We start from the raw sequence: 12,182 nt of genomic DNA on the forward strand, positions 1-12,182 counted from the left end.
GAGTGTTGAGATTTAATTAACCCACGTGTTAATTAAAGAGAATCTACACTATCCCTAACCGCCATGCATAAAGGACGCGACTGTTCGCTCGTGTCTCTTCAGACCATTGCGTCTATTGGATGCATCCTCTCAGGGGCTATATATACTTGTACTCAATCATCAATAAAGATATCGATTCTTGTCTCTCATTTTCGTTCTCTCGATTCCACTTGCAATAAGTCCAACAGACCTCAGAAATGGACACCGCCGCCACCTGGAGAGATTCTGGTGAATGTGGATGCTGCATTGCTCCCGGAGCAGAGTCGTTCAACTGTTGAGAGACAGCCGGGGGGAATGTGTTCTTGCTGTCAGCGAGCCTCTCCCGGGCTTCCCTCCACCGGAGATGGCGGAGGCGATGGCTCTCCGACGGGCGGTCCTGGTCGCTATGGAGCATGGCTTCGACAGGGTAACCTTGGCATCGGATTGTTTGTCTCTTATTCAGTGCATTTCTACTCCTTCGCCGGATCGATCCATGGTGGGAGTAGTGGTCTCGGAGATCAAGACGCTGATGGCGAGCTTTGCATCGGCTACCTTCAAACACGTTCGACGATCCCTAAACGAGGCGGCCCACATTCTGGCCCGCTCCTGTGATGTTTCTACCTTAGGTTTTATTTCTATTTCTGCTCCGGTGTCAATCCGGAAGACTCTTTGTATTGATGTCCAGTGATCAATAAAGTGTGTATTAATTTTAAAAAACACTATGCTCTTTAGTTTTAAAGAAGCCATATTCAATTGAGGTCTTCAATTAGTACCCTATTTTGACCGGGTTAATAATTTCTCAAAGCTCTCTCATTCAGCTCTTTTTACTATAGATTATGCTTCTTAATTTTTAGGGCCTCATAATAAATCAAGGTGTTTAATTTAGAATTGGTTCACCTGATTTTGACCGGGTCAACAATTTTTCAAGCTCTTTCATTCAATTTTTTAATTCATCATGTTCCCTAATTTCGAAGCTCTTTCATTTAGTTGAGGCATTCAATTTTGGATTTGGTTTACGATTTTGATTGAGCCAATAATTTTTCAAATCAACGAGTAATAACCAGCTTATAAAAACTTATCGATCTCTTCCATCACTTAGAAAAAAGAAGCACCATCAATGCATAATTTTTCCCACATAAATACAGGTTGGTTAGCGGATAACATAAAATCACATCATGAAAGGCCCACCAAATCACCGGGACAAAAAAGAAAAGATAAAAAAGGAATTTATAGGGACATTGTTACCCCCTAGATCCCCTAGTGTATATTGTAGGAATAATAAACAATTTAGTATTCTGGCACACTTACGTCCTCTATAACACTATGTTCCCTAGTTTTGAAGAGTCCACATTTAATAGAGGTCTCCAATTAATATTGGTCACCTGATTTTGATAGGCTTAACAATTTATCAGGGAGATGGAATTGGGTCACTCATCTATCTATCCTATGTAACACTTAATACTATGCTCCCTGGTTTTAAAGATGCCACATTCAACTCAGGTCTTCAGTCAGAATTGTGTCATCTAATTTTGACTGGGTCAACAATTTCTCAAAGCTTCCTCGTTCATTTTTTACTAGACGTCATGCTTCCTAATTTTTAATGCCACGTAATGAATTGAGGTATTCAATTTAGAACCCGATCACCTGATTTTGACGAGGTCAACAATTTCTAAAGCTCTCTCATTCGATTTTTGTAATTCACTAAGTTCCTTAATTTTGAAGCTCTTTCATTCAGTTGAGGCATTCAATATTGGATTTGGTTTATGATTTTGATCGGGCAATGATTTTTCAAATCAATCAGCAACAACCGTCTTATAAAAACATATCAATCCCGCACACTCTCCCATCACTTAGAAAAAAGAAGCTCCACCGACGTAGAAGTTTTCTCACATAAATATAGTTTGGTTAGCAGATAACATAAAATCACACCATGAAAAGCTCATCAAATCACCGCCTGATAAATAAAATAAAATACACCCTATCATCCCTCCCACCCGCCAAACTAAATATTCTATCAGTTTCAAAATTAAGGGCATTAGTTTTTCGGAAAGTCAAATTTGTTTAACTTTGACCATGTCTAGATCAAAAATATCGACATCCACAATATTAAATAAAGAAAGAATGGAAATTCATTTCATGATGACTCTAATCTTACCAATTTGAGATTATGGATTTTGATATATTTGTTTATAAATTTGATCAAACTTAAAAGCCTTCATTTAAAAAAAATATACATCTTATATTTTGAAACAGAGTGTTCATTAAGAAACTCAACGACACCAACGGGGCAGCAAAGCACACCTAACCCTATTAGTATATGTTATTTAGGATGGTTTTCTTGCACTGCTTAAAAATCTTGTGTCTTCCTTCTCTGTCCACAATTTGCATAATAGAAAATGTCTAAACATCACACCAGCTGTGGTAATCTGTAGTAATTTGCTTGATTAGGGTATGGGCTGATTTAGTGATATGCATTAGAAAGAATATTGTTTTGGCTTTCTACTCGAGGTGATTAAGTTTTCTATTATTTTAGTGTACATATATATGCACCTAATTCAATCCAAACATAGTTTAAAAAACTGAACCGGTGAGCATGACGGTTCAGGTTTTTATCGATTAGACTGCTGGTTCACCGGTTCATTGTCCGATTTTTACATAAAATTGTATGTGTTTAACAATATATATATATATATATATATATATATATATATATATATATATATATATATATATATACATATATATATATGTAGTGTTAAACAATGGTTACTTGCTTAAAATAGACAACAAAGTAGCATGATCCAGTTGGTTATTGGGCCATGAGCATGCAATTTCTACTCCATGCATCTTGGGCTTGAATCCCACTTCTTCCAAATTTTGCGTTAATCATTTCCTGTATTTATTCCGGTTCAAAGGCCTGGTCTATTCACCGTTTTTCCAATAAACCGGCCAGTTTGACCGGTTTTCTCCAGTCCAATTATAGAATGGTCTTCTTAGCTTAAAAAATCACCGAGGCCGCTAGTTTCGGTTTTTTCCGGTCCGACCGCCGGTCCAATGCGATCTTTTAAATTATGAATCCAAAGAACATGTATGATGTTCTTGCGCATAAAAATAAATCTTGACATTGTGTGTCACCCGAAGAGAAATTTATATGACACATAGATTCCATTGCTTCAGTTGAGATTGAGATTTAGAGGTCTAACTACCAAAAGCGTAAGGCGATGGGGACATAAAGGTCTACTATACAAAGAAATGAAGAGTGCAGCCAAGCAAGACGTGCCATTTGAGAAAAAAAGGACAAAATTGCAAGCGGTGCTCTATTAGGACTTAATCATAAAGATGAGATGAAGCAAATAAAAGTAGAAGGATCTACATGTTATAAAACCGGAGTGCGGCGATTTGGCTCCCGGGCTCAGATGAGACCGGGCATGAACAGTAAAATCATAAAAAATAGAAAAATAGTTCAAAAAAATTTGACTTTTTTTGTGAAGAAAGATGTATGAATGAGTGATGTTCGTGCCAAATTTGAGATAATTAGGACATATGAGAAACTCTCAGCAAAAAATACAAAATTGGGGGCTGTGAAAAAGTATACCGTTTTATACTGTTTAGACCTGATTTTGTCTTTTTTGGAGGTAGCGCACTCCTGCATCTTTTATCACAAAAAATTACAGAATGTTTTGAACTTTGTTTCTGTTTTTTTTACTGTTTACTGGGTGCATCTGAGTCCGGCTCAGAGATGGATTATCGATAAAACTGTGCATTTCAGGGTCACGATAGAAGGGGCCTTGTTATAAGAGAAGATGAGGCCATCGTTGCGAAATTATGACGAGGACGGGTCTGTGATTTTTTTCTTTTGATAATTTCTAAATTTTGTGTGTCATCCTTGCGAAGGATTCGTGCCAATCTTCCCTGTATCATTCCAACTTTATCAGATGTTCCCGAAGGGACAATTCTGGCTCGCAATGTGACTGTGGTCTGATTAAGGTTGTAAGCGGCGCGGGACATCCCGCTGGGCCGCCACGCCGCCCCACATGAAAAGCCCGTAAAGTCCCGTCGGGCTGACCGCATAACCTGTTACGGGCGAAAGCGGCTACACCGCTTAGCCGCTTTGTTCACCAGCAACCGCACATCCCACATACCTATCACAACCTTTTCTCTCGATGGATCTTCCCACAGAGCCGTCGCCTTCGCCTGCCTGATGCCGCCGACGCCCTCCATGGCCTGCTCCTCCTCGCCTCCTCCTGGTGAACGAGAACTGCCGGCGACCGCGTTCGCCGCCCGCGATTGGTCGGCTCGCCGCTCCCCCGCGCCTGCGACGTCCACCCCCTCCTCCAGCCTCCGTTCCCCCATCGCGAATCCTCCCACAACCTACGGTAAATCCATCCCTTGTGCAGATCTGCTATATGCACAATGCGGGAACCCATCCCTTGTGATTCTGGGTGATATCTGTAGTGGTCAATGCGGGAACCCATCCCTTGTGATATGCACAAGGGTGATTCTGGGTGATATCCCTTGTGCACATCTGCTATATGGGTCACACCATATGCATGGCTGCCAGAAATCCACGGTTCCACTATTACTGGGTGATATCTGTAGTAGCTTCATCCCCATATGCATGTTTCTCCTTCCACTATTACTTGCTGCCAGAAATCCACGGTTCTGATATATGCATGTTTCTGCTTCCAGTATTACTTGCTGCCAGAAATCCACGGTTCTGATATATGCATGTTTCTGCTTCCAGTATTACTTGCTGCCAGAAATCCTCATATGCATGTTATAACAAAAGTAGATATAAAAATAAATAGAAACAGCTACAGAAATGTGCGACATTTATTCTATCGGAAGTTATTAATCAGAACAGATTTCTGATTAATATCTTCAAAACAGATTTCTGGGAGCAGAAACACCCACAGCTAGAAACACCCACACCTAGGGTGCAGGCTGCATTTAGCTTCAAAACAGATATAAAAGTGATTGGATGTTTCTGCTTCCAATAAAATAGATTTCAGTCACACATTCAGAAATGGGTCACACCATTTCCGAGGATGACATAGAGGTCAACACCTTACTTCACGATAACCCTTATTTCAAACAAACAAAGATGCTCTACTATTTTTGTGATATACGGTCTGACGAACTTCTTGTTTGTTTAGCAACCATGGTGGGGTCGACGGCCGCGTCGCCGCCATCTCCGCATCGGAACGGCCCTACGGAAATCCTCGATGGAGATGTTGTCCCTCCACCGCCTCCCTTATGCATTGAAGCTACCGTTTCTCCATCAGTTCCCTCGTCAGCGTCAACTTTAGCAAAGGCTACTGCAACCAAGAACAAAGGGCATGCGTCAATTGAAGAAGTTGCTGCAGCTACAACACTTTGCTCCCTTTATCCAGTGACCCAAGACCCTGACCAAGGTACATGTTGCAATCAGGTTACTCATTAGTTTATGGTCTTCCTACAATATATTACATATAGTTATCCTGATTCTTATGTGTAGGATGTGGAGTCCCACGAGAAAAACAAAGACTCCCAAAACCCCCACGAAAGAAGATGCCGAGGTCGCCGTTAGTGGTGCCCGTAGTGGGATCCCCAGGGGTAAATGTCATGTTATCTCAGGCATCACCAAGGTTCGGTGTGATACGATCGTCGCCAACACCGCCTTAGATTCCTCGTAAGTTTTAATGTCTACATTCCGTACATACGTTTAGTTTTAATGTCAATTGTGCGCATATCTGAACTTGGCATAAAATATTTGTTCATCTCAAATTTCGTAGGTCTTTCACGTAGAAACAAAAAACGGAAACTTAAATCTGAAATCTGGAATGATTTTGATCCTGTGTATGATGGCAACAAACTCAAGGAAGCCAATTGTAAACATTGCAAGAGAATTTTTGTGGTTGCAAAAAAAGCTGGTACTAGTGAATGCATTAGGCATTTGTTAGTTTGTGAGGAAAGGGCTAAAGTCAATGAGTTTCTCGATTCAATTAAATCAGCCATGCCACAACCTGATCCAAACAGTGTAGAAAAATGAAACTATGACCCTGAGAGAGCTCATTGGGAGTTGGTGAGGATGATCGTCGTCCATGAATTGCCATTTTCCATAGTAGAATACGATGGATTTAGGCGATTCGTGCATAGTCTGAATCCCACATTTGAGGTGGTGTCTAGGACGACAATAAGACTTGATTGCAACATACGGTAAGCCCTTGTTGTATTTGTTGTTTGTGTGTGTATCACGTTTAGGTGGTTTAATGCTAGGCCAATGATTCTATTACAGTCATCACATCCACAACACGAGTAGATGGTGTGATCCATTTGCTCTAATTAAAGAAGACGACACCTCAACATGCTCACAGATCAGCTCAAACGCACATGTCGATGGACATCATACAGTGAGCAGAGCTTCTTGATATGTCGCAGGAAACTTGAATCATATTAATGCACTGTAGTGAATATGCACTGTACAACTGTGTGCCAAACTGTCGATTTTACTGTGTACTGTATGCCAACAGTCCAACTGTGGATGACGGAATTGTAGCGGGATCATGCGGGCTGCCGCATTGTCCGCAAAAAATAAAGCGGCATAAGGTGGGCAATTAGCGGTGATCGCTAAAAATGCTGGCACCGCTATGTTGTTTGGCGGGCAGCCGCATCCTGCCTCGCCTGCAACCTGAGGTCTCATGGCCCGTGTGCAAAAATAATAATGAGTGGGCGCTAATTATACTCTGAACGGTATTGCATCGATCAACTTCGCCCCTTCAATATTCAGGTCATTGTCTAGCTAGATTCCGGCCATATCCGGCAACCTGTCGACCTGCCCGATCTTGGCCAAGTTCATTGCTCATCTCAGCTACCGGTCTGCATGGGGTGGACAGTGTCCATGAATTGTATAGCAGTCAGGCGACTTGTCAAGTGTGACATCAAGGATGAAGGAGCCAGTCCTGGATCTCGAGAAGTTGCCGCAAAATATGTGTAGGCAGGGTAAAGTGCAGAGAAATTTGACTGAAATCTGTCACAGTAGAGCCTAGAAATATAGGCAATCTTCAGCTATGAGCCAATGTCAACCCGCGCGTGTATCACAGTATCAGTGGGAAGAGTAGGAGCAATCATGGGGAACTTCAACCAAGATTTGCAAGAGGAAGCAGCCATGCACCCAACGGAGTAATCCACACCAGAAGATCAAAAACAAGTCAATAAGGATGTGTTTGGTAATCCACACCAGAAGATCAAAACAAGTTGATAAGGGTGTGTTAAGTAGCCTGCACGATCCTGACATTGCTAGTTAAAACTATTTGTTTTTTTAATGGGAAAAAAAGTTTGGGCTGTTAGCACCATTGCTCTGGTATATATGTTTTGATGTTGTAAAACGTATACAAAAATGTTAAATACACAAATAATATGTAGGTTTTACAACTAAAAGGCTAGGAGTATACGTTGAATTTAAAGATGTATGAATCACAGGATTGTGTGCATGCAATGTGATAGACATGGTAGGAATAGCGAGAGTCGTTTTTCTACACCCCCGCTCGATGCATCCACGATACGCCCATGCAAGAAAACACATCAAAATATTTCAAAAAATTCTGAAATTTTATGGGGGTGATCTTCAACAAATGTTATGGGCACCTGCAAAGTTTGATGGTCAAATAACATTCGAGGAGCTCTGTACAAAAAAGACAAAATCACTGAAAAATAGTCAAAATGTAAGTGCACTGTTTGAGCAGATTTTGTAATTTTGTCTTTTCTGTACAGAGGTATTCAAATGGTATTTGACCACCAAACTTTGCATGTGCCCATAACATTTGTTGAAGATCATTACCATAAAGTTTCAGATTTTAAAAAAAAAATTGATACGTTTTCTTGCGTGGGTGCACCGTGGGTGCATCCAACGGGGGTTTAGCCACTACTTTCCCATAGCAATGACATAGAACATGCATGAGTTTGACCGGTATGATTTTGAATATGCGATAAAATGATGAATAAGCTTTGTTTTCATTGAATTTTCAACGGTGACTACATGAATGAAATGATCGAGAACCGATATAAATCATATTAACATGAAGAGAATGGTGTATAGAACCTTCGAATTATATACTCCCTTGGTTCACAAATACAATATGTTTTGGATGTTTCAATACAAATACAAATTAGTGAACGAACACACTAAAATGTATCTATATACATCCAGTTCAGAACATGTTAGAACATCTTTAATATTTGTGAAAGGAGAAAGTAGTTTTCTTAGAACCAAGCTCCAGTTGTTTTCTCACACGACATGACATTGCTCATGCTCTTACGTGTTCGCATGTTTGTGATGCATGATTGGATGGACGGCCCATTCTTTATACTCCTAGGGTGCATAGAGTAATAGTGTTGACCGTGTTGTTTAGCAAAATCAAGACAATTACAAAAATAAAATACCTTATCTCCCTTTGTAGGAAATCAAAGAAGATCTTTACACCAGTGTCACGTTAGAGGACAAAATTCAGTGTTGTTTAGCGAAATCAAGACATTTAAAAACGTAAAATACCTTATCTCTCTTTGTTGGAAATCAAAGGAAGTCTCCATACCAGTGTCATACTAGAGGAGAAAATTCAGCGTCCTGAAACACCCCACCAAACCCCATGTGTCGTTGTAACTCCTCCTCCTAAACAGGAGCAAAAATTATTTATAAATCTTGGGCCCACATCACGAGTACCAATAATTGGTTCTTAATTATCAATCCGGATGTTTCATGAGCAAAATCAGCGTCATAGTTCTGTATTTACAAACTGAAGCTCTGTTTGGAAAATGTAAAGAAAAGAATACCCCGAAGGTGTAACTATTGTCATACTAGTAGTTACAAACATATTCACGGGGAAAGACCATTTCTAATCCATCCGCTGTGGACTAGTTTTCACTCTAGTAGCAGACGTCCTAAGCTTTTGAAAGTAGACTTCCCTTTTCCAATCACTATTGCTCCCTTCGTTCATAGTCATAAGGTGTCTAAAAAATTCTAAATCGGATGTGTGTATATCTATACCTAATAATAAAGCGGCTATTGCTTTCATCGGAAAACCCATCACGACATTTTTATAAAAAAGCTCCTGTGATTTTTGTTATTCAACCCGCACTCCATCATTTATCTGCAATGTAAAAAGAAAAAACAATTCGCTGCAAAAATTATACCCGTACGCATCGCCTCCTCCCGTCGACCCTGGGCACCCTGGCCTGTGCCCAGGCCGCCGCCACACCACTCGCCGCCGCGGCCGACCTCAACCGCCACCGCTGCCGATCTCAACCCACCCGCCTCTGCGGCTGTACCTCTCCCCGCTCACTGCCCCCGTTGCGGCGCTCGAGCGCATCGCGTCGACCCTGGTCCACCCTGGCCTGTGCCCAGGCCGCTGCCGCACCACTCGCCGCCGCGGCCGACCTCAACCACCACTGCTGTCGATGTCAACCCACCCGCCTCCGCGGTCGTACCTCTGCCCACTTGTTGCCCCCGTTTCGGCGCTCCAGCACAGCTTCTCGATCAAATCAGCGCGACAGCTACAACGACTTGGGATGATGTGTCTGTTCGATGCAGAACGGCGGCGACGCGCGGGTAAGGTGCGGCGGAGCGAAGTACTTGCAGGTGGAGGCGGGCCTCCATGGCTCACACGGGAAACTCCGAGGTTATGGCGCGGCAACGGCGACTCCTTATGGCCAGATAGAGGAGCCTAACCCTTGCTCCCCTCATCGTATCCCCTCCTCCGGCAGGAACTCATCATCTGGTGAAATCCCCTCCCCATGCCTCCAACCGTGTGCCAAGCACCGGCAAGAAATTTTGTTTTGTGAGAATTTGTTTGCTGATGAATGAATGTATTGAATGAAAGATTGCATTGTTGTAGAGAGAGAGAATGGAACACCACCTTCAGTTTGTTATCTGATCCCCACATTCTCTACCCCATGAGTGAAATAAGATAACAGTCCATTGATCAATTCATGTAGCCTCTTTGTTTTGTTTTGCTTGTCCCGCTTAATTTCTCATCATGGTGCAATTAACAATGGACGGGTTGATTTCTCAATAAAATAGGATAGGACTGACTACATTAGTCAGTTAGCTTATTATTTTAATAAATCAAAATGATTATAAAAAGATTAAAAGCGTGTGGTTTTTTTTTTCTCCCGTTGCAACGCACGGGCCCTTTTGCTAGTAAATTTTAATGCGCTTTGTTTGCTCATTTCAGTTTGTCTATAATTCATATTAAAATATTTAAAACATCTCATATTTGTGAATGGAGGTAGTACTCCCTCCGTCCTAAAATTCTTGTCTTAGATTTGCCTAGGTGTGAATGTATCTAGTCATGTTTTAGTATTTAGATACATCCATTTCTAAACAAACCTAAGACAAGAATTTTAGGACGGAGGGAGTAGTTAGTATTGCTTTTGTGTTACTCGTGGTCACTCAACTTGCATAAACTCTAAAGGCTCCTTTGATTCAAAGGAATTCTATAGGAATTTTGGAGGATTGAAATCCTTAGGATTTTTTCTTACATTGGTCCTTCGATTCATAGGATTGGAATCTATAGGATTTTTTCCTATGAAATCTTTTGTACTAAATTTCATAAAAAATCTAACATCCACTCTAACCTTTCTTTTACAATTTCTTTGCTTTTTTTGTGGCATCAAACACTCCTTGCTTATCCTATAGGACTCAAATGGACATGCCACTCCAACCCTCTACTTTTCCAATTCCTGCATTTTTAAAATCCTGCGAATCAAAGAGGCCCTAAAATTGCTCGTTAAATCCACTCGACTTGGTGACGAGCTCCAGTATGGTTCAGAACAAGCCACACATACCCGTTTTGTTGATGGGGTCATCCTTATGGAGGAGAAACTAGGAGGATCCATGCTCACTCATAATAGGACACTGATATGTGGGATAAACATGACAACGTTCCGATTACTCACTAGGATGGCATGTTTTGAACCATATGATTCATGTTTAGTTGGTCAGGTGGGCATTTTCACAGTCGGTTCACGCATCATAGTCATTCCGAGATATATTGCCATGCAACTCCCACCGTTTCGTCTCATGACTTGTGTCGTCACTCTCATATTGCCATTGCATGATCGTAAGATAGCTAGCGAGATGTTTCAACGTCATACGCCAAGCTAGATCGTTGCACATCCCGGTACACTGCCGGAGGCATTTCCTATAGAGTCGTCATCGTTCTAAGCTTTGAGCTGTGAGTAAATAAAAGTGTGATGATCATCATTATTAGAGCATTGTCCCATGTGAGGAAATAAAAAAAAAGAGGCCAAAGTTGCCCACATAAAAAAAAGAGGCCAAAGAGCCCAAATAAAAAAATAAAAAGAAAGAAAAGAGAGAAGGGATAGTGCTACTGTCTTTTTCCACACTTGTGCTTCATAATAGCACCATGTTCTTCATGATTGAGAGCCTCTTGTTTTGTCACCACCATATGCTAGTGGGAATTTTTATTATATAACTTGACTTGTATATTCCAAGGATGGGCTTCCTCAAATTGCCCTAGGTCTTCGTGACCAAGCAAGTTGGATGCACACCCACTAGTTCTCCTTTTGAGCTTTCACATACTTATAGCTCTAGTGCATCCTTTGTATGACAATCCCTACTCATTCACATTGATATCTATTAATGGGCATCTCCATAGCCCTTTAATACGCCGAGTCAATGTGACCATCTCCTCCTTTTTGTCTAACAACCAGCACCACACTCTATTCCACCTATAGTGTTATATCCATGGCTCACGCTCATGTATTGCGTGAGAGTTGAAAAAGGTTTGAGAAAGTAAGAGTGCGAAAACAATTACTTGGCCAATACCGGGGTTGTGCATGATTTAAATTAGTTGTGTGGGGATGATGGAGCATAGCCAAACTATATGATTTTTGTTATGATTAATTAATTATGTTAATCCTTGCTTTTCTTAATTACCAAGGCAGTTACTTTTGGCATGTCGATTGCTCATGTCCCTTTGTACAGACACCCCTTGGAGGCACCCTTTGTAATCCTATATAAGACATCATCATCAATGAAAAGGAGACAGTTGAATCATTTGTTGTCTCTCTTGTTTGTTTCTCGATTCCATTTAACACGTTATCAGCACTGCTTTTCGGCAAGAGCGATTCCATCGACGCAGCGGTTCCTCGCTACTGCATCGCCC

General features: G+C 41.3%; 1 long non-coding RNA gene and 1 other non-coding gene across 2 annotated transcripts; one reads left to right on the plus strand and one right to left on the minus strand.

Moving 5' to 3' along the window:
- Positions 1–3,867: 3,867 nt before the first annotated feature.
- Positions 3,868–3,969, minus strand: LOC123433662. Its single transcript, XR_006625001.1, has one exon. It is a non-coding gene; the product is annotated as a U6 spliceosomal RNA (small nuclear RNA).
- A 374-nt stretch (positions 3,970–4,343) lies between these two features.
- LOC123430748 lies at positions 4,344–5,941 on the plus strand. The gene is made up of 4 exons (XR_006622979.1): positions 4,344–4,394; positions 5,175–5,432; positions 5,516–5,689; positions 5,793–5,941. It is a non-coding gene; the product is annotated as an uncharacterized LOC123430748 (long non-coding RNA).
- The last annotated feature ends 6,241 nt before the right edge of the window (positions 5,942–12,182 follow it).

This window comes from Hordeum vulgare, chromosome 2H (genome assembly GCF_904849725.1).
Source record: "Hordeum vulgare subsp. vulgare chromosome 2H, MorexV3_pseudomolecules_assembly, whole genome shotgun sequence".
Lineage (NCBI taxonomy): Eukaryota > Viridiplantae > Streptophyta > Magnoliopsida > Poales > Poaceae > Hordeum > Hordeum vulgare.